The sequence below is a fragment of the Rhinoderma darwinii genome (assembly GCF_050947455.1).
Source record: "Rhinoderma darwinii isolate aRhiDar2 chromosome 5 unlocalized genomic scaffold, aRhiDar2.hap1 SUPER_5_unloc_46, whole genome shotgun sequence".
NCBI classification, from domain to species: Eukaryota; Metazoa; Chordata; class Amphibia; order Anura; family Rhinodermatidae; genus Rhinoderma; species Rhinoderma darwinii.
This window is the reverse complement of record NW_027461805.1, coordinates 748,605-766,954: the sequence shown is the minus strand read 5'-3', so window position 1 is coordinate 766,954 and position 18,350 is coordinate 748,605. Positions and strand designations below refer to the sequence as shown.

Here is an 18,350-nt window from a genome sequence, read left to right as displayed (position 1 = left end):
CAAATAAATGTGCAAAAAAAAGACAGCCTGGCGGCCGGCTGTTGCAGTGTTGCCCTCTCAGGCAACACTGAGTGACTGACTGAGCCTCACCGTCTTATATAAAGTTCAGACGGAACTTTGCACGTGTCATAGTGGAGCCCTCAGGATTCCAGAGCCAGCTTTCTGACATCATAATGGGGCCTGCCTCAGAGATAGATAAAAGCCTGGGCCCAGGCAGTGTTGGTCAGTGCTGCTCAGCAGGCAGCACCGGACTGGACTGGATTACAGCTGATACAAGGTGTGAAGGAACAAGGGGTGGCTGTGGGCATGCACTTGCTGCCGCTGCCAGTGTTTATCTGCATGGCAGGAGGGCATTTGGGCGTTGCCAGGAAGGCGTTTTTATGTAGATTCCTCCTCTTTCAGCACTGCATTGTGGTGCAAGCAAAAGAAGCAAATCCTGTGTAGCTTCCTCTCCGGCCTTTATTCACCTCCCTCCCGCTTAGTAGCTGTAAATGTGTGTGAGCCTGCAGGGCCCCATGGAATTGCCTAGGAGTAGGCTGAATCAATCGCTGCAAGGGGTGAACAGCAGTATTAGGCAGGCTCGGTCAACGGCCGGCCCATTCGGGTTATCGCTTCTCGGCCTTTTGGCTAAGATCAAGTGTAGTATCTGTTCTTATCAGTTTAATATCTGATACGTCCCCTATCTGGGGACCATATATTAAATGGATTTTTAGAACAGGGAGATGGAAATAGAGCTTGCTCTGTCCACTCCACGCATTGACCTGGTATTGCAGTATTTCCAGGACCGGTGCACCCTTCCCTTATGTGTTGACTAAAATCAGATTCCAAAAGTGCTATTTGTGTTTGCTATTGTTTTTGTCTTTCTGATGGGATCTCCCCTTTTAATCCCATTATTTCAACACCTGTTGGACAATGCATTTGTACAGTCATGTGTGATAATGAGCTCATTTATTAAATGCAATTAATTAATACATTGCCACCTCTTGTTGTGTGTGTGTGTGTGTGTGTGTGTGTGTGTGTGTGTGTGTGTGTGTGTGTGTGTGTGTGTCTTCTGTGTTTCTGTGTTTCCGGCATTTCACATTGGAACAGCTCATTCACCTTCCTTGTCTTCTCTCCGCCCTCCCTTTTAGGTAGGTTAAAGAGCTGCACCTGAGCCAGCCACTGATTGATTGATGCAGCACCACAGTCAAATAGTGGAGTGGAGTAGGGGGAACAGCAAACAGCCATTAAAGCAGCCCGCCCGCCACAATGGACCTACCTGTGTACACTAGATGGATGTGATGGAATGTACTGTCGTCCCTACATTTCCAAGAAGAAGTAAGAATTGCAGTTGCAACAAACCCTTGCTTGCCTACAAAGAGAGCAGCAATTTGGATTTGTTACTATGTTACCTGGAAGAATAACAAACTGTGCAAGGATGGAGGTTGTAGGAGCAAAGAGAAGTTGTCTGTAAAGTTGGTGGATGCCTATTTTCCATTTTGCAGTCCCTTGTCTCCCTCTTGTGGCCTCCTGGAGGCAAATAAATGTGCAAAAAAAAGACAGCCTGGCGGCCGGCTGTTGCAGTGTTGCCCTCTCAGGCAACACTGAGTGACTGACTGAGCCTCACCGTCTTATATAAAGTTCAGACGGAACTTTGCACGTGTCATAGTGGAGCCCTCAGGATTCCAGAGCCAGCTTTCTGACATCATAATGGGGCCTGCCTCAGAGATAGATAAAAGCCTGGGCCCAGGCAGTGTTGGTCAGTGCTGCTCAGCAGGCAGCACCGGACTGGACTGGATTACAGCTGATACAAGGTGTGAAGGAACAAGGGGTGGCTGTGGGCATGCACTTGCTGCCGCTGCCAGTGTTTATCTGCATGGCAGGAGGGCATTTGGGCGTTGCCAGGAAGGCGTTTTTATGTAGATTCCTCCTCTTTCAGCACTGCATTGTGGTGCAAGCAAAAGAAGCAAATCCTGTGTAGCTTCCTCTCCGGCCTTTATTCACCTCCCTCCCGCTTAGTAGCTGTAAATGTGTGTGAGCCTGCAGGGCCCCATGGAATTGCCTAGGAGTAGGCTGAATCAATCGCTGCAAGGGGTGAACAGCAGTATTAGGCAGGCTCGGTCAACGGCCGGCCCATTCGGGTTATCGCTTCTCGGCCTTTTGGCTAAGATCAAGTGTAGTACCTGCTCAAGCTGAGGTTAGTAATCATCCCTGCCGGTGGTACGTGGGCCATCGTAGGGGGATGACAGAACGCCGAGGTGAGGGCAGGGAACCACAACGGTCATCGCTCTGGTGTACGCATTTGGTTTAAAGGTACCATTTGTAGGTGACCAGGCGACCGCCGGATCGAGGTCAGGAGGTCGGGTAGTTTGAAAGCCCGAGTTGCTATGTGCCCCAGGGCTGGTGACCCTGGGGTGCCCTAACTCACTGGGGGTGGGATCCCACTGAGTGAAGGCACACTTGCACGCACTCTCTTTCACGCTATATGAGCACACACCTTTATTCTCCCGGCCTTCTGGCTGGGAGATGAGGAATTTTTTTTATACCTGGCGGATGTCCAGGCTGTATCACAGCGCACATCCACTTATTTAATTTTGTTTTTCACTGTGTGTTTGTCACGTTTGTCACAAGGATTTTGGGATGCGGTGCCCTTTTGGGACCCTCCTGAGGTCTAGGGGGAAAATGTGTGGCCTTCTGGTTCCTTTTTCCCCTGCAACCCGGCCTCCCTTCTTCGGAGGGGAGGTGCAACTAGGATGCAGGCTCCTAGGTGGACACTGGGGTGGCAGCCCAGGTAGAAGCCTAGGAGTGTGTTTGGGTCTCCCTAAGCTTCGGCGAGGGGGGACCATCGATCCTTGATCCTCTAGGCCTATGGTTTGGAGGGTCAGGGAATGGTTATGCGGGGCCTCTCTCTTTTAAGAGAAGGGCTGCGATAGACCGCATCCTTGTGCACTTTTTGTGTGGCACCTCTGCACTTTTTATGCACTTGGGTGATAGAAAGCACGACTCGGGCTTTCAATAAAAAAAAAAAAAATCTGTTCTTATCAGTTTAATATCTGATACGTCCCCTATCTGGGGACCATATATTAAATGGATTTTTAGAACAGGGAGATGGAAATAGAGCTTGCTCTGTCCACTCCACGCATTGACCTGGTATTGCAGTATTTCCAGGACCGGTGCACCCTTCCCTTATGTGTTGACTAAAATCAGATTCCAAAAGTGCTATTTGTGTTTGCTATTGTTTTTGTCTTTCTGATGGGATCTCCCCTTTTAATCCCATTATTTCAACACCTGTTGGACAATGCATTTGTACAGTCATGTGTGATAATGAGCTCATTTATTAAATGCAATTAATTAATACATTGCCACCTCTTGTTGTGTGTGTGTGTGTGTGTGTGTGTGTGTGTGTGTGTGTGTGTGTGTGTGTGTGTGTGTGTGTGTGTGTGTGTGTCTTCTGTGTTTCTGTGTTTCCGGCATTTCACATTGGAACAGCTCATTCACCTTCCTTGTCTTCTCTCCGCCCTCCCTTTTAGGTAGGTTAAAGAGCTGCACCTGAGCCAGCCACTGATTGATTGATGCAGCACCACAGTCAAATAGTGGAGTGGAGTAGGGGGAACAGCAAACAGCCATTAAAGCAGCCCGCCCGCCACAATGGACCTACCTGTGTACACTAGATGGATGTGATGGAATGTACTGTCGTCCCTACATTTCCAAGAAGAAGTAAGAATTGCAGTTGCAACAAACCCTTGCTTGCCTACAAAGAGAGCAGCAATTTGGATTTGTTACTATGTTACCTGGAAGAATAACAAACTGTGCAAGGATGGAGGTTGTAGGAGCAAAGAGAAGTTGTCTGTAAAGTTGGTGGATGCCTATTTTCCATTTTGCAGTCCCTTGTCTCCCTCTTGTGGCCTCCTGGAGGCAAATAAATGTGCAAAAAAAAGACAGCCTGGCGGCCGGCTGTTGCAGTGTTGCCCTCTCAGGCAACACTGAGTGACTGACTGAGCCTCACCGTCTTATATAAAGTTCAGACGGAACTTTGCACGTGTCATAGTGGAGCCCTCAGGATTCCAGAGCCAGCTTTCTGACATCATAATGGGGCCTGCCTCAGAGATAGATAAAAGCCTGGGCCCAGGCAGTGTTGGTCAGTGCTGCTCAGCAGGCAGCACCGGACTGGACTGGATTACAGCTGATACAAGGTGTGAAGGAACAAGGGGTGGCTGTGGGCATGCACTTGCTGCCGCTGCCAGTGTTTATCTGCATGGCAGGAGGGCATTTGGGCGTTGCCAGGAAGGCGTTTTTATGTAGATTCCTCCTCTTTCAGCACTGCATTGTGGTGCAAGCAAAAGAAGCAAATCCTGTGTAGCTTCCTCTCCGGCCTTTATTCACCTCCCTCCCGCTTAGTAGCTGTAAATGTGTGTGAGCCTGCAGGGCCCCATGGAATTGCCTAGGAGTAGGCTGAATCAATCGCTGCAAGGGGTGAACAGCAGTATTAGGCAGGCTCGGTCAACGGCCGGCCCATTCGGGTTATCGCTTCTCGGCCTTTTGGCTAAGATCAAGTGTAGTACCTGCTCAAGCTGAGGTTAGTAATCATCCCTGCCGGTGGTACGTGGGCCATCGTAGGGGGATGACAGAACGCCGAGGTGAGGGCAGGGAACCACAACGGTCATCGCTCTGGTGTACGCATTTGGTTTAAAGGTACCATTTGTAGGTGACCAGGCGACCGCCGGATCGAGGTCAGGAGGTCGGGTAGTTTGAAAGCCCGAGTTGCTATGTGCCCCAGGGCTGGTGACCCTGGGGTGCCCTAACTCACTGGGGGTGGGATCCCACTGAGTGAAGGCACACTTGCACGCACTCTTCTTTCACACTTTTAAGCACACACCTTTATTCTCCCGGCCTTCTGGCTGGGAGATGAGGAATTTTTATATACCTGGCGGATGTCCAGGCTGTATCACAGCGCACATCCACTTATTTAATTTTGTTTTTCACTGTGTGTTTGTCACGTTTGTCACAAGGATTTTGGGATGCGGTGCCCTTTTGGGACCCTCCTGAGGTCTAGGGGGAAAATGTGTGGCCTTCTGGTTCCTTTTTCCCCTGCAACCCGGCCTCCCTTCTTCGGAGGGGAGGTGCAACTAGGATGCAGGCTCCTAGGTGGACACTGGGGTGGCAGCCCAGGTAGAAGCCTAGGAGTGTGTTTGGGTCTCCCTAAGCTTCGGCGAGGGGGGACCATCGATCCTTGATCCTCTAGGCCTATGGTTTGGAGGGTCAGGGAATGGTTATGCGGGGCCTCTCTCTTTTAAGAGAAGGGCTGCGATAGACCGCATCCTTGTGCACTTTTTGTGTGGCACCTCTGCACTTTTTATGCACTTGGGTGATAGAAAGCACGGCTCGGGCTTTCAATAAAAAAAAAAAAAATCTGTTCTTATCAGTTTAATATCTGATACGTCCCCTATCTGGGGACCATATATTAAATGGATTTTTAGAACAGGGAGATGGAAATAGAGCTTGCTCTGTCCACTCCACGCATTGACCTGGTATTGCAGTATTTCCAGGACCGGTGCACCCTTCCCTTATGTGTTGACTAAAATCAGATTCCAAAAGTGCTATTTGTGTTTGCTATTGTTTTTGTCTTTCTGATGGGATCTCCCCTTTTAATCCCATTATTTCAACACCTGTTGGACAATGCATTTGTACAGTCATGTGTGATAATGAGCTCATTTATTAAATGCAATTAATTAATACATTGCCACCTCTTGTTGTGTGTGTGTGTGTGTGTGTGTGTGTGTGTGTGTGTGTGTGTGTGTGTGTGTGTGTGTGTGTGTGTGTGTGTGTGTGTGTGTGTGTGTGTGTGTCTTCTGTGTTTCTGTGTTTCCGGCATTTCACATTGGAACAGCTCATTCACCTTCCTTGTCTTCTCTCCGCCCTCCCTTTTAGGTAGGTTAAAGAGCTGCACCTGAGCCAGCCACTGATTGATTGATGCAGCACCACAGTCAAATAGTGGAGTGGAGTAGGGGGAACAGCAAACAGCCATTAAAGCAGCCCGCCCGCCACAATGGACCTACCTGTGTACACTAGATGGATGTGATGGAATGTACTGTCGTCCCTACATTTCCAAGAAGAAGTAAGAATTGCAGTTGCAACAAACCCTTGCTTGCCTACAAAGAGAGCAGCAATTTGGATTTGTTACTATGTTACCTGGAAGAATAACAAACTGTGCAAGGATGGAGGTTGTAGGAGCAAAGAGAAGTTGTCTGTAAAGTTGGTGGATGCCTATTTTCCATTTTGCAGTCCCTTGTCTCCCTCTTGTGGCCTCCTGGAGGCAAATAAATGTGCAAAAAAAAGACAGCCTGGCGGCCGGCTGTTGCAGTGTTGCCCTCTCAGGCAACACTGAGTGACTGACTGAGCCTCACCGTCTTATATAAAGTTCAGACGGAACTTTGCACGTGTCATAGTGGAGCCCTCAGGATTCCAGAGCCAGCTTTCTGACATCATAATGGGGCCTGCCTCAGAGATAGATAAAAGCCTGGGCCCAGGCAGTGTTGGTCAGTGCTGCTCAGCAGGCAGCACCGGACTGGACTGGATTACAGCTGATACAAGGTGTGAAGGAACAAGGGGTGGCTGTGGGCATGCACTTGCTGCCGCTGCCAGTGTTTATCTGCATGGCAGGAGGGCATTTGGGCGTTGCCAGGAAGGCGTTTTTATGTAGATTCCTCCTCTTTCAGCACTGCATTGTGGTGCAAGCAAAAGAAGCAAATCCTGTGTAGCTTCCTCTCCGGCCTTTATTCACCTCCCTCCCGCTTAGTAGCTGTAAATGTGTGTGAGCCTGCAGGGCCCCATGGAATTGCCTAGGAGTAGGCTGAATCAATCGCTGCAAGGGGTGAACAGCAGTATTAGGCAGGCTCGGTCAACGGCCGGCCCATTCGGGTTATCGCTTCTCGGCCTTTTGGCTAAGATCAAGTGTAGTACTTTAGGGTATTGCCTTGTTTCTTGGTCAGGAGGTGCCCTGGTACCCTTTTCCTTGGCCTGGGGGGATCGTTTCTCTTAGGAGAGACTTCACCCCTCTGCTGCTATTGGGGAGGAGGATTAGTCCAGGGCAACGGGGAGCGATCACCTGCCTGGTACTCCGGTACTGAAGGTATTTCTTTGGAGATTGCTGGAATTCTTTTGGAGCAGGATGGAGGAAATTCCCGAACATATGCGAACCAGGAATGCGGTCCGGTTTTTCGTGGAGGAATCTGAGAGGCAAAGGAAGGATTTGGAGTACATCACGAAGGTCCTTTTGTTGGATTTCTTTCAGCTGGAGAGATCGTGCATTTTGGCGGTGATGGACTATCCGAGGAGAGGGTGCTTTGACGTTACCTTCGCTACAGAAGAAATTTATTCAGATTTTTTGGAACGCTTGAAGGAAGGTAAAAGGGACCCAAGACTTGTGGGTGTGAAGGTAACACCACATTTTGTGCCAAACAAGAAGTTGGTGGTCGTAAAGATGTTTTCGCCTTACGTGGAGGAAGAGGACATTAAGTCATTTCTCACTAAGTTTTGTGAGGAGGTGGTGGGAAAGGGGAAAGTGTTTAACCCCTTTGGATTTTGGACTGGGAAATGGAAATTTCTTTGTAAATTTGTGAGAATTGGTGAATCTAGAAACCTATTGTTTCCTCCAGCGCGGTTTAAGATTGGAAGTGCATGTGGAAATTTATTTTTTTTGGGAATGGATATGTTTTGTTTGAATTGTAAAGATTATGGTCATGAGAGAGAAACGTGTGAGAAAGTAATGTGTACAAAATGTCTGCAAGAGGGGCATAAGTATAATGAATGTCAGAAAGGGAAAGTATGTAATATGTGTGGAGAGGAGGGGCACATATTCAAATCATGCCCAAAGAAAAGCAAACGTGAGGTACAAGAGGAAAATAAGAAGATAGTCAAAAGAAAGGAAGCGGAAGTTAGTTTGGAAGAAGGAAAGCTTCAGAAATTGGAAGGAAGTGGGCAAAGTGATGAGAAAAAAAGGAAAAAAGCAGAGAGAAAGAAAAAAAGTGTCATTTCAGAAGAGGAAAGAGCAGAAAGAGACAGGTTACTGGAAGAAGTAGAGCAGTTACGTAGTAAAATTAATTTTGAAAAAATGCGGAGAAGGGTGCGGCTCTGTGTAAGAGAAAATTTACCAGGGTTTCTTGAACGGTATGGTGTGCCAACGTGGTTAGCGTGCATTGTAAACTGTGAATGGGATGGTAATGATTTGCAGGAACATTTAGTGGATATGTTAGGAACTATTGCTGTTAAAAAAGGAATGTTTTTTTGATTTCTTAAAAGGAAAAAAGGAAAGAGGAAAACAAAAGTTAATTATACGTTTTCAGTTTTCATTGTGATGATCTAAGTCTTTTTTATTTTGAATTTTATGATTTTTAAGACGTGATCTGAATGGAAAAAAAAAAAAAAAAAAAAAAAAAAAATCTGTTCTTATCAGTTTAATATCTGATACGTCCCCTATCTGGGGACCATATATTAAATGGATTTTTAGAACAGGGAGATGGAAATAGAGCTTGCTCTGTCCACTCCACGCATTGACCTGGTATTGCAGTATTTCCAGGACCGGTGCACCCTTCCCTTATGTGTTGACTAAAATCAGATTCCAAAAGTGCTATTTGTGTTTGCTATTGTTTTTGTCTTTCTGATGGGATCTCCCCTTTTAATCCCATTATTTCAACACCTGTTGGACAATGCATTTGTACAGTCATGTGTGATAATGAGCTCATTTATTAAATGCAATTAATTAATACATTGCCACCTCTTGTTGTGTGTGTGTGTGTGTGTGTGTGTGTGTGTGTGTGTGTGTGTGTGTGTGTGTGTGTGTGTGTGTGTGTGTGTCTTCTGTGTTTCTGTGTTTCCGGCATTTCACATTGGAACAGCTCATTCACCTTCCTTGTCTTCTCTCCGCCCTCCCTTTTAGGTAGGTTAAAGAGCTGCACCTGAGCCAGCCACTGATTGATTGATGCAGCACCACAGTCAAATAGTGGAGTGGAGTAGGGGGAACAGCAAACAGCCATTAAAGCAGCCCGCCCGCCACAATGGACCTACCTGTGTACACTAGATGGATGTGATGGAATGTACTGTCGTCCCTACATTTCCAAGAAGAAGTAAGAATTGCAGTTGCAACAAACCCTTGCTTGCCTACAAAGAGAGCAGCAATTTGGATTTGTTACTATGTTACCTGGAAGAATAACAAACTGTGCAAGGATGGAGGTTGTAGGAGCAAAGAGAAGTTGTCTGTAAAGTTGGTGGATGCCTATTTTCCATTTTGCAGTCCCTTGTCTCCCTCTTGTGGCCTCCTGGAGGCAAATAAATGTGCAAAAAAAAGACAGCCTGGCGGCCGGCTGTTGCAGTGTTGCCCTCTCAGGCAACACTGAGTGACTGACTGAGCCTCACCGTCTTATATAAAGTTCAGACGGAACTTTGCACGTGTCATAGTGGAGCCCTCAGGATTCCAGAGCCAGCTTTCTGACATCATAATGGGGCCTGCCTCAGAGATAGATAAAAGCCTGGGCCCAGGCAGTGTTGGTCAGTGCTGCTCAGCAGGCAGCACCGGACTGGACTGGATTACAGCTGATACAAGGTGTGAAGGAACAAGGGGTGGCTGTGGGCATGCACTTGCTGCCGCTGCCAGTGTTTATCTGCATGGCAGGAGGGCATTTGGGCGTTGCCAGGAAGGCGTTTTTATGTAGATTCCTCCTCTTTCAGCACTGCATTGTGGTGCAAGCAAAAGAAGCAAATCCTGTGTAGCTTCCTCTCCGGCCTTTATTCACCTCCCTCCCGCTTAGTAGCTGTAAATGTGTGTGAGCCTGCAGGGCCCCATGGAATTGCCTAGGAGTAGGCTGAATCAATCGCTGCAAGGGGTGAACAGCAGTATTAGGCAGGCTCGGTCAACGGCCGGCCCATTCGGGTTATCGCTTCTCGGCCTTTTGGCTAAGATCAAGTGTAGTATCTGTTCTTATCAGTTTAATATCTGATACGTCCCCTATCTGGGGACCATATATTAAATGGATTTTTAGAACAGGGAGATGGAAATAGAGCTTGCTCTGTCCACTCCACGCATTGACCTGGTATTGCAGTATTTCCAGGACCGGTGCACCCTTCCCTTATGTGTTGACTAAAATCAGATTCCAAAAGTGCTATTTGTGTTTGCTATTGTTTTTGTCTTTCTGATGGGATCTCCCCTTTTAATCCCATTATTTCAACACCTGTTGGACAATGCATTTGTACAGTCATGTGTGATAATGAGCTCATTTATTAAATGCAATTAATTAATACATTGCCACCTCTTGTTGTGTGTGTGTGTGTGTGTGTGTGTGTGTGTGTGTGTGTGTGTGTGTGTGTGTGTCTTCTGTGTTTCTGTGTTTCCGGCATTTCACATTGGAACAGCTCATTCACCTTCCTTGTCTTCTCTCCGCCCTCCCTTTTAGGTAGGTTAAAGAGCTGCACCTGAGCCAGCCACTGATTGATTGATGCAGCACCACAGTCAAATAGTGGAGTGGAGTAGGGGGAACAGCAAACAGCCATTAAAGCAGCCCGCCCGCCACAATGGACCTACCTGTGTACACTAGATGGATGTGATGGAATGTACTGTCGTCCCTACATTTCCAAGAAGAAGTAAGAATTGCAGTTGCAACAAACCCTTGCTTGCCTACAAAGAGAGCAGCAATTTGGATTTGTTACTATGTTACCTGGAAGAATAACAAACTGTGCAAGGATGGAGGTTGTAGGAGCAAAGAGAAGTTGTCTGTAAAGTTGGTGGATGCCTATTTTCCATTTTGCAGTCCCTTGTCTCCCTCTTGTGGCCTCCTGGAGGCAAATAAATGTGCAAAAAAAAGACAGCCTGGCGGCCGGCTGTTGCAGTGTTGCCCTCTCAGGCAACACTGAGTGACTGACTGAGCCTCACCGTCTTATATAAAGTTCAGACGGAACTTTGCACGTGTCATAGTGGAGCCCTCAGGATTCCAGAGCCAGCTTTCTGACATCATAATGGGGCCTGCCTCAGAGATAGATAAAAGCCTGGGCCCAGGCAGTGTTGGTCAGTGCTGCTCAGCAGGCAGCACCGGACTGGACTGGATTACAGCTGATACAAGGTGTGAAGGAACAAGGGGTGGCTGTGGGCATGCACTTGCTGCCGCTGCCAGTGTTTATCTGCATGGCAGGAGGGCATTTGGGCGTTGCCAGGAAGGCGTTTTTATGTAGATTCCTCCTCTTTCAGCACTGCATTGTGGTGCAAGCAAAAGAAGCAAATCCTGTGTAGCTTCCTCTCCGGCCTTTATTCACCTCCCTCCCGCTTAGTAGCTGTAAATGTGTGTGAGCCTGCAGGGCCCCATGGAATTGCCTAGGAGTAGGCTGAATCAATCGCTGCAAGGGGTGAACAGCAGTATTAGGCAGGCTCGGTCAACGGCCGGCCCATTCGGGTTATCGCTTCTCGGCCTTTTGGCTAAGATCAAGTGTAGTATCTGTTCTTATCAGTTTAATATCTGATACGTCCCCTATCTGGGGACCATATATTAAATGGATTTTTAGAACAGGGAGATGGAAATAGAGCTTGCTCTGTCCACTCCACGCATTGACCTGGTATTGCAGTATTTCCAGGACCGGTGCACCCTTCCCTTATGTGTTGACTAAAATCAGATTCCAAAAGTGCTATTTGTGTTTGCTATTGTTTTTGTCTTTCTGATGGGATCTCCCCTTTTAATCCCATTATTTCAACACCTGTTGGACAATGCATTTGTACAGTCATGTGTGATAATGAGCTCATTTATTAAATGCAATTAATTAATACATTGCCACCTCTTGTTGTGTGTGTGTGTGTGTGTGTGTGTGTGTGTGTGTGTGTGTGTGTGTGTGTGTGTGTGTGTGTGTGTGTGTGTGTGTGTGTGTGTGTCTTCTGTGTTTCTGTGTTTCCGGCATTTCACATTGGAACAGCTCATTCACCTTCCTTGTCTTCTCTCCGCCCTCCCTTTTAGGTAGGTTAAAGAGCTGCACCTGAGCCAGCCACTGATTGATTGATGCAGCACCACAGTCAAATAGTGGAGTGGAGTAGGGGGAACAGCAAACAGCCAATAAAGCAGCCCGCCCCGCCACAATGGACCTACCTGTGTACACTAGATGGATGTGATGGAATGTACTGTCGTCCCTACATTTCAAGAAGAAGTAAGAATTGCAGTTGCAACAAAGCCTTGCTTGCCTACAAAGAGAGCAGCAATTTGGATTTGTTACTATGTTACCTAGAAGAATAACAAACTGTGCAAGGATGGAGGTTGTAGGAGCAAGGAGAAGTTGTCTGTAAAGTTGGTGGATGCCTATTTTCCATTTTGCAGTCCCTTGTCTCCCTCTTGTGGCCTCCTGGAGGCAACTAGCTGTGCAAAAAAAAGACAGCCTGGCGGCCGGCTGTTGCAGTGTTGCCCTCTCAGGCAACACTGAGTGACTGACTGAGCCTCACCGTCTTATATAAAGTTCAGACGGAACTTTGCACGTGTCATAGTGGAGCCCTCAGGATTCCAGAGCCAGCTTTCTGACATCATAATGGGGCCTCAGAGATAAAAGCCTGGGCCCAGGCAGTGTTGGTCAGTGCTGCTCAGCAGGCAGCACTGGACTGGACTGGATTACAGCTGATACAAGGTGTGAAGGAACAAGGGGTGGCTGTGGGCATGCACTTGCTGCCGCTGCCAGTGTTTATCTGCATGGCAGCAGGGCATTTGGGCGTTGCCAGGAAGGCGTTTTTATGTAGATTCCTCCTCTTTCAGCACTGCATTGCGGTGCAAGCAAAAGAAGCAAATCCTGTCTGGCTTCCTCTCCGGCCTTTATTCACCTCCCGTGTAGCTGTGAGTGTGTGAGCCTGCAGGGCCCCATGGAATTGCCTAGAAGTAGGCTGAATCGCTGCAAGGGCTGAACAGCAGTATCGGGCAGGCTCGGGCAACGCGCGGCCCGTTCGGGTTATCGCTTCTCGGCCTTTTGGCTAAGATCAAGTGTAGTATCTGTTCTTATCAGTTTAATATCTGATACGTCCCCTATCTGGGGACCATATATTAAATGGATTTTTAGAACAGGGAGATGGAAATAGAGCTTGCTCTGTCCACTCCACGCATTGACCTGGTATTGCAGTATTTCCAGGACCGGTGCACCCTTTCCTTATGTGTTGACTAAAAGCAGATTCCAAAAGTGTTTTTTGTCTTTGCTATTGTTTCTGTCTTTCTGAAGGGATCTCCCCTTTTAATCCCATTATTTCAACACCTGTTGGACAATGCATGAGTGATAATGAGCTCATTGATTAAATGCAATTAATGAATAGATTGCCACCTCTTGTTGTGTGTCGTCTGTGTTTCTGTGTTTCCGGCATTTCACATTGGAACACCTCATTCACCTTCCTTGTCTTCTCTCCGCCCTCCCTTTTAGGTAAGTTAAAGAGCTGCACCTGAGCCAGCCACTGATTGATTGATTGATTGATTGATTGATTGATTGATTGATTGATTGATTGATTGATGCAGCACAACAGTCAAATAGTGGAGTGGAGTAGGGGAACAGCAAACAGCCAATAAAGCAGCCCGCCCGCTCGCCTGCCCGCCACAATGGACCTACCTGTGTACACTAGATGGATGTGATGGAATGTACTGTCGTCCCTACATTTCAAGAAGAAGTAAGAATTGCAGTTGCAACAAAGCCTTGCTTGCCTACAAAGAGAGCAGCAATTTGGATTTGTTACTATGTTACCTAGAAGAATAACAAACTGTGCAAGGATGGAGGTTGTAGGAGCAAGGAGAAGTTGTCTGTAAAGTTGGTGGATGCCTATTTTCCATTTTGCAGTCCCTTGTCTCCCTCTTGTGGCCTCCTGGAGGCAACTAGCTGTGCAAAAAAAAGACAGCCTGGCGGCCGGCTGTTGCAGTGTTGCCCTCTCAGGCAACACTGAGTGACTGACTGAGCCTCACCGTCTTATATAAAGTTCAGACGGAACTTTGCACGTGTCATAGTGGAGCCCTCAGGATTCCAGAGCCAGCTTTCTGACATCATAATGGGGCCTCAGAGATAAAAGCCTGGGCCCAGGCAGTGTTGGTCAGTGCTGCTCAGCAGGCAGCACTGGACTGGACTGGATTACAGCTGATACAAGGTGTGAAGGAACAAGGGGTGGCTGTGGGCATGCACTTGCTGCCGCTGCCAGTGTTTATCTGCATGGCAGCAGGGCATTTGGGCGTTGCCAGGAAGGCGTTTTTATGTAGATTCCTCCTCTTTCAGCACTGCATTGTGGTGCAAGCAAAAGAAGCAAATCCTGTCTGGCTTCCTCTCCGGCCTTTATTCACCTCCCGTGTAGCTGTGAGTGTGTGAGCCTGCAGGGCCCCATGGAATTGCCTAAAAGTAGGCTGAATCGCTGCAAGGGCTGAACAGCAGTATCGGGCAGGCTCGGGCAACGCGCGGCCCGTTCGGGTTATCGCTTCTCGGCCTTTTGGCTAAGATCAAGTGTAGTATCTGTTCTTATCAGTTTAATATCTGATACGTCCCCTATCTGGGGACCATATATTAAATGGATTTTTAGAACAGGGAGATGGAAATAGAGCTTGCTCTGTCCACTCCACGCATTGACCTGGTATTGCAGTATTTCCAGGACCGGTGCACCCTTTCCTTATGTGTTGACTAAAAGCAGATTCCAAAAGTGTTTTTTGTCTTTGCTATTGTTTCTGTCTTTCTGAAGGGATCTCCCCTTTTAATCCCATTATTTCAACACCTGTTGGACAATGCATGAGTGATAATGAGCTCATTGATTAAATGCAATTAATGAATAGATTGCCACCTCTTGTTGTGTGTCGTCTGTGTTTCTGTGTTTCCGGCATTTCACATTGGAACACCTCATTCACCTTCCTTGTCTTCTCTCCGCCCTCCCTTTTAGGTAAGTTAAAGAGCTGCACCTGAGCCAGCCACTGATTGATTGATTGATTGATTGATTGATTGATTGATTGATTGATTGATTGATGCAGCACAACAGTCAAATAGTGGAGTGGAGTAGGGGAACAGCAAACAGCCAATAAAGCAGCCCGCCCGCTCGCCTGCCCGCCACAATGGACCTACCTGTGTACACTAGATGGATGTGATGGAATGTACTGTCGTCCCTACATTTCAAGAAGAAGTAAGAATTGCAGTTGCAACAAAGCCTTGCTTGCCTACAAAGAGAGCAGCAATTTGGATTTGTTACTATGTTACCTAGAAGAATAACAAACTGTGCAAGGATGGAGGTTGTAGGAGCAAGGAGAAGTTGTCTGTAAAGTTGGTGGATGCCTATTTTCCATTTTGCAGTCCCTTGTCTCCCTCTTGTGGCCTCCTGGAGGCAACTAGCTGTGCAAAAAAAAGACAGCCTGGCGGCCGGCTGTTGCAGTGTTGCCCTCTCAGGCAACACTGAGTGACTGACTGAGCCTCACCGTCTTATATAAAGTTCAGACGGAACTTTGCACGTGTCATAGTGGAGCCCTCAGGATTCCAGAGCCAGCTTTCTGACATCATAATGGGGCCTCAGAGATAAAAGCCTGGGCCCAGGCAGTGTTGGTCAGTGCTGCTCAGCAGGCAGCACTGGACTGGACTGGATTACAGCTGATACAAGGTGTGAAGGAACAAGGGGTGGCTGTGGGCATGCACTTGCTGCCGCTGCCAGTGTTTATCTGCATGGCAGCAGGGCATTTGGGCGTTGCCAGGAAGGCGTTTTTATGTAGATTCCTCCTCTTTCAGCACTGCATTGTGGTGCAAGCAAAAGAAGCAAATCCTGTCTGGCTTCCTCTCCGGCCTTTATTCACCTCCCGTGTAGCTGTGAGTGTGTGAGCCTGCAGGGCCCCATGGAATTGCCTAGAAGTAGGCTGAATCGCTGCAAGGGCTGAACAGCAGTATCGGGCAGGCTCGGGCAACGCGCGGCCCGTTCGGGTTATCGCTTCTCGGCCTTTTGGCTAAGATCAAGTGTAGTATCTGTTCTTATCAGTTTAATATCTGATACGTCCCCTATCTGGGGACCATATATTAAATGGATTTTTAGAACAGGGAGATGGAAATAGAGCTTGCTCTGTCCACTCCACGCATTGACCTGGTATTGCAGTATTTCCAGGACCGGTGCACCCTTTCCTTATGTGTTGACTAAAAGCAGATTCCAAAAGTGTTTTTTGTCTTTGCTATTGTTTCTGTCTTTCTGAAGGGATCTCCCCTTTTAATCCCATTATTTCAACACCTGTTGGACAATGCATGAGTGATAATGAGCTCATTGATTAAATGCAATTAATGAATAGATTGCCACCTCTTGTTGTGTGTCGTCTGTGTTTCTGTGTTTCCGGCATTTCACATTGGAACACCTCATTCACCTTCCTTGTCTTCTCTCCGCCCTCCCTTTTAGGTAAGTTAAAGAGCTGCACCTGAGCCAGCCACTGATTGATTGATTGATTGATTGATTGATTGATTGATTGATTGATTGATTGATTGATGCAGCACAACAGTCAAATAGTGGAGTGGAGTAGGGGAACAGCAAACAGCCAATAAAGCAGCCCGCCCGCTCGCCTGCCCGCCACAATGGACCTACCTGTGTACACTAGATGGATGTGATGGAATGTACTGTCGTCCCTACATTTCAAGAAGAAGTAAGAATTGCAGTTGCAACAAAGCCTTGCTTGCCTACAAAGAGAGCAGCAATTTGGATTTGTTACTATGTTACCTAGAAGAATAACAAACTGTGCAAGGATGGAGGTTGTAGGAGCAAGGAGAAGTTGTCTGTAAAGTTGGTGGATGCCTATTTTCCATTTTGCAGTCCCTTGTCTCCCTCTTGTGGCCTCCTGGAGGCAACTAGCTGTGCAAAAAAAAGACAGCCTGGCGGCCGGCTGTTGCAGTGTTGCCCTCTCAGGCAACACTGAGTGACTGACTGAGCCTCACCGTCTTATATAAAGTTCAGACGGAACTTTGCACGTGTCATAGTGGAGCCCTCAGGATTCCAGAGCCAGCTTTCTGACATCATAATGGGGCCTCAGAGATAAAAGCCTGGGCCCAGGCAGTGTTGGTCAGTGCTGCTCAGCAGGCAGCACTGGACTGGACTGGATTACAGCTGATACAAGGTGTGAAGGAACAAGGGGTGGCTGTGGGCATGCACTTGCTGCCGCTGCCAGTGTTTATCTGCATGGCAGCAGGGCATTTGGGCGTTGCCAGGAAGGCGTTTTTATGTAGATTCCTCCTCTTTCAGCACTGCATTGCGGTGCAAGCAAAAGAAGCAAATCCTGTCTGGCTTCCTCTCCGGCCTTTATTCACCTCCCGTGTAGCTGTGAGTGTGTGAGCCTGCAGGGCCCCATGGAATTGCCTAGAAGTAGGCTGAATCGCTGCAAGGGCTGAACAGCAGTATCGGGCAGGCTCGGGCAACGCGCGGCCCGTTCGGGTTATCGCTTCTCGGCCTTTTGGCTAAGATCAAGTGTAGTATCTGTTCTTATCAGTTTAATATCTGATACGTCCCCTATCTGGGGACCATATATTAAATGGATTTTTAGAACAGGGAGATGGAAATAGAGCTTGCTCTGTCCACTCCACGCATTGACCTGGTATTGCAGTATTTCCAGGACCGGTGCACCCTTTCCTTATGTGTTGACTAAAAGCAGATTCCAAAAGTGTTTTTTGTCTTTGCTATTGTTTCTGTCTTTCTGAAGGGATCTCCCCTTTTAATCCCATTATTTCAACACCTGTTGGACAATGCATGAGTGATAATGAGCTCATTGATTAAATGCAATTAATGAATAGATTGCCACCTCTTGTTGTGTGTCGTCTGTGTTTCTGTGTTTCCGGCATTTCACATTGGAACACCTCATTCACCTTCCTTGTCTTCTCTCCGCCCTCCCTTTTAGGTAAGTTAAAGAGCTGCACCTGAGCCAGCCACTGATTGATTGATTGATTGATTGATTGATTGATTGATTGATTGATTGATTGATGCAGCACAACAGTCAAATAGTGGAGTGGAGTAGGGGAACAGCAAACAGCCAATAAAGCAGCCCGCCCGCTCGCCTGCCCGCCACAATGGACCTACCTGTGTACACTAGATGGATGTGATGGAATGTACTGTCGTCCCTACATTTCAAGAAGAAGTAAGAATTGCAGTTGCAACAAAGCCTTGCTTGCCTACAAAGAGAGCAGCAATTTGGATTTGTTACTATGTTACCTAGAAGAATAACAAACTGTGCAAGGATGGAGGTTGTAGGAGCAAGGAGAAGTTGTCTGTAAAGTTGGTGGATGCCTATTTTCCATTTTGCAGTCCCTTGTCTCCCTCTTGTGGCCTCCTGGAGGCAACTAGCTGTGCAAAAAAAAGACAGCCTGGCGGCCGGCTGTTGCAGTGTTGCCCTCTCAGGCAACACTGAGTG

The 18,350-nt window shown here is 47.6% G+C and overlaps 7 non-coding genes and 6 pseudogenes across 7 annotated transcripts; all 13 read left to right on the top strand.

Annotated features, from left to right (window-relative positions):
* The first annotated feature begins 607 nt into the window (after positions 1-607).
* Positions 608-798, top strand: LOC142694948 (U2 spliceosomal RNA). Its single transcript, XR_012863111.1, has one exon. It is a non-coding gene; the product is annotated as a U2 spliceosomal RNA (small nuclear RNA).
* A 1,325-nt stretch (positions 799-2,123) lies between these two features.
* Positions 2,124-2,193, top strand: LOC142694477 (U2 spliceosomal RNA; annotated as a pseudogene).
* A 789-nt stretch (positions 2,194-2,982) lies between these two features.
* LOC142694458 (U2 spliceosomal RNA) lies at positions 2,983-3,163 on the top strand (annotated as a pseudogene).
* A 1,339-nt stretch (positions 3,164-4,502) lies between these two features.
* On the top strand, positions 4,503-4,572 carry LOC142694476 (U2 spliceosomal RNA; annotated as a pseudogene).
* Positions 4,573-5,360: 788 nt separating this feature from the next.
* On the top strand, positions 5,361-5,541 carry LOC142694460 (U2 spliceosomal RNA; annotated as a pseudogene).
* Positions 5,542-6,900: 1,359 nt separating this feature from the next.
* On the top strand, positions 6,901-7,011 carry LOC142694472 (U2 spliceosomal RNA; annotated as a pseudogene).
* Positions 7,012-8,362: 1,351 nt separating this feature from the next.
* LOC142694456 (U2 spliceosomal RNA) lies at positions 8,363-8,570 on the top strand (annotated as a pseudogene).
* A 1,337-nt stretch (positions 8,571-9,907) lies between these two features.
* On the top strand, positions 9,908-10,098 carry LOC142694947 (U2 spliceosomal RNA). The gene has a single exon (XR_012863110.1). It is a non-coding gene; the product is annotated as a U2 spliceosomal RNA (small nuclear RNA).
* Positions 10,099-11,417: 1,319 nt separating this feature from the next.
* Positions 11,418-11,608, top strand: LOC142694946 (U2 spliceosomal RNA). The gene has a single exon (XR_012863109.1). It is a non-coding gene; the product is annotated as a U2 spliceosomal RNA (small nuclear RNA).
* A 1,330-nt stretch (positions 11,609-12,938) lies between these two features.
* Positions 12,939-13,129, top strand: LOC142694937 (U2 spliceosomal RNA). Its single transcript, XR_012863101.1, has one exon. It is a non-coding gene; the product is annotated as a U2 spliceosomal RNA (small nuclear RNA).
* Positions 13,130-14,421: 1,292 nt separating this feature from the next.
* LOC142694936 (U2 spliceosomal RNA) lies at positions 14,422-14,612 on the top strand. Its single transcript, XR_012863100.1, has one exon. It is a non-coding gene; the product is annotated as a U2 spliceosomal RNA (small nuclear RNA).
* A 1,288-nt stretch (positions 14,613-15,900) lies between these two features.
* LOC142694935 (U2 spliceosomal RNA) lies at positions 15,901-16,091 on the top strand. Its single transcript, XR_012863099.1, has one exon. It is a non-coding gene; the product is annotated as a U2 spliceosomal RNA (small nuclear RNA).
* A 1,292-nt stretch (positions 16,092-17,383) lies between these two features.
* On the top strand, positions 17,384-17,574 carry LOC142694934 (U2 spliceosomal RNA). Its single transcript, XR_012863098.1, has one exon. It is a non-coding gene; the product is annotated as a U2 spliceosomal RNA (small nuclear RNA).
* The last annotated feature ends 776 nt before the right edge of the window (positions 17,575-18,350 follow it).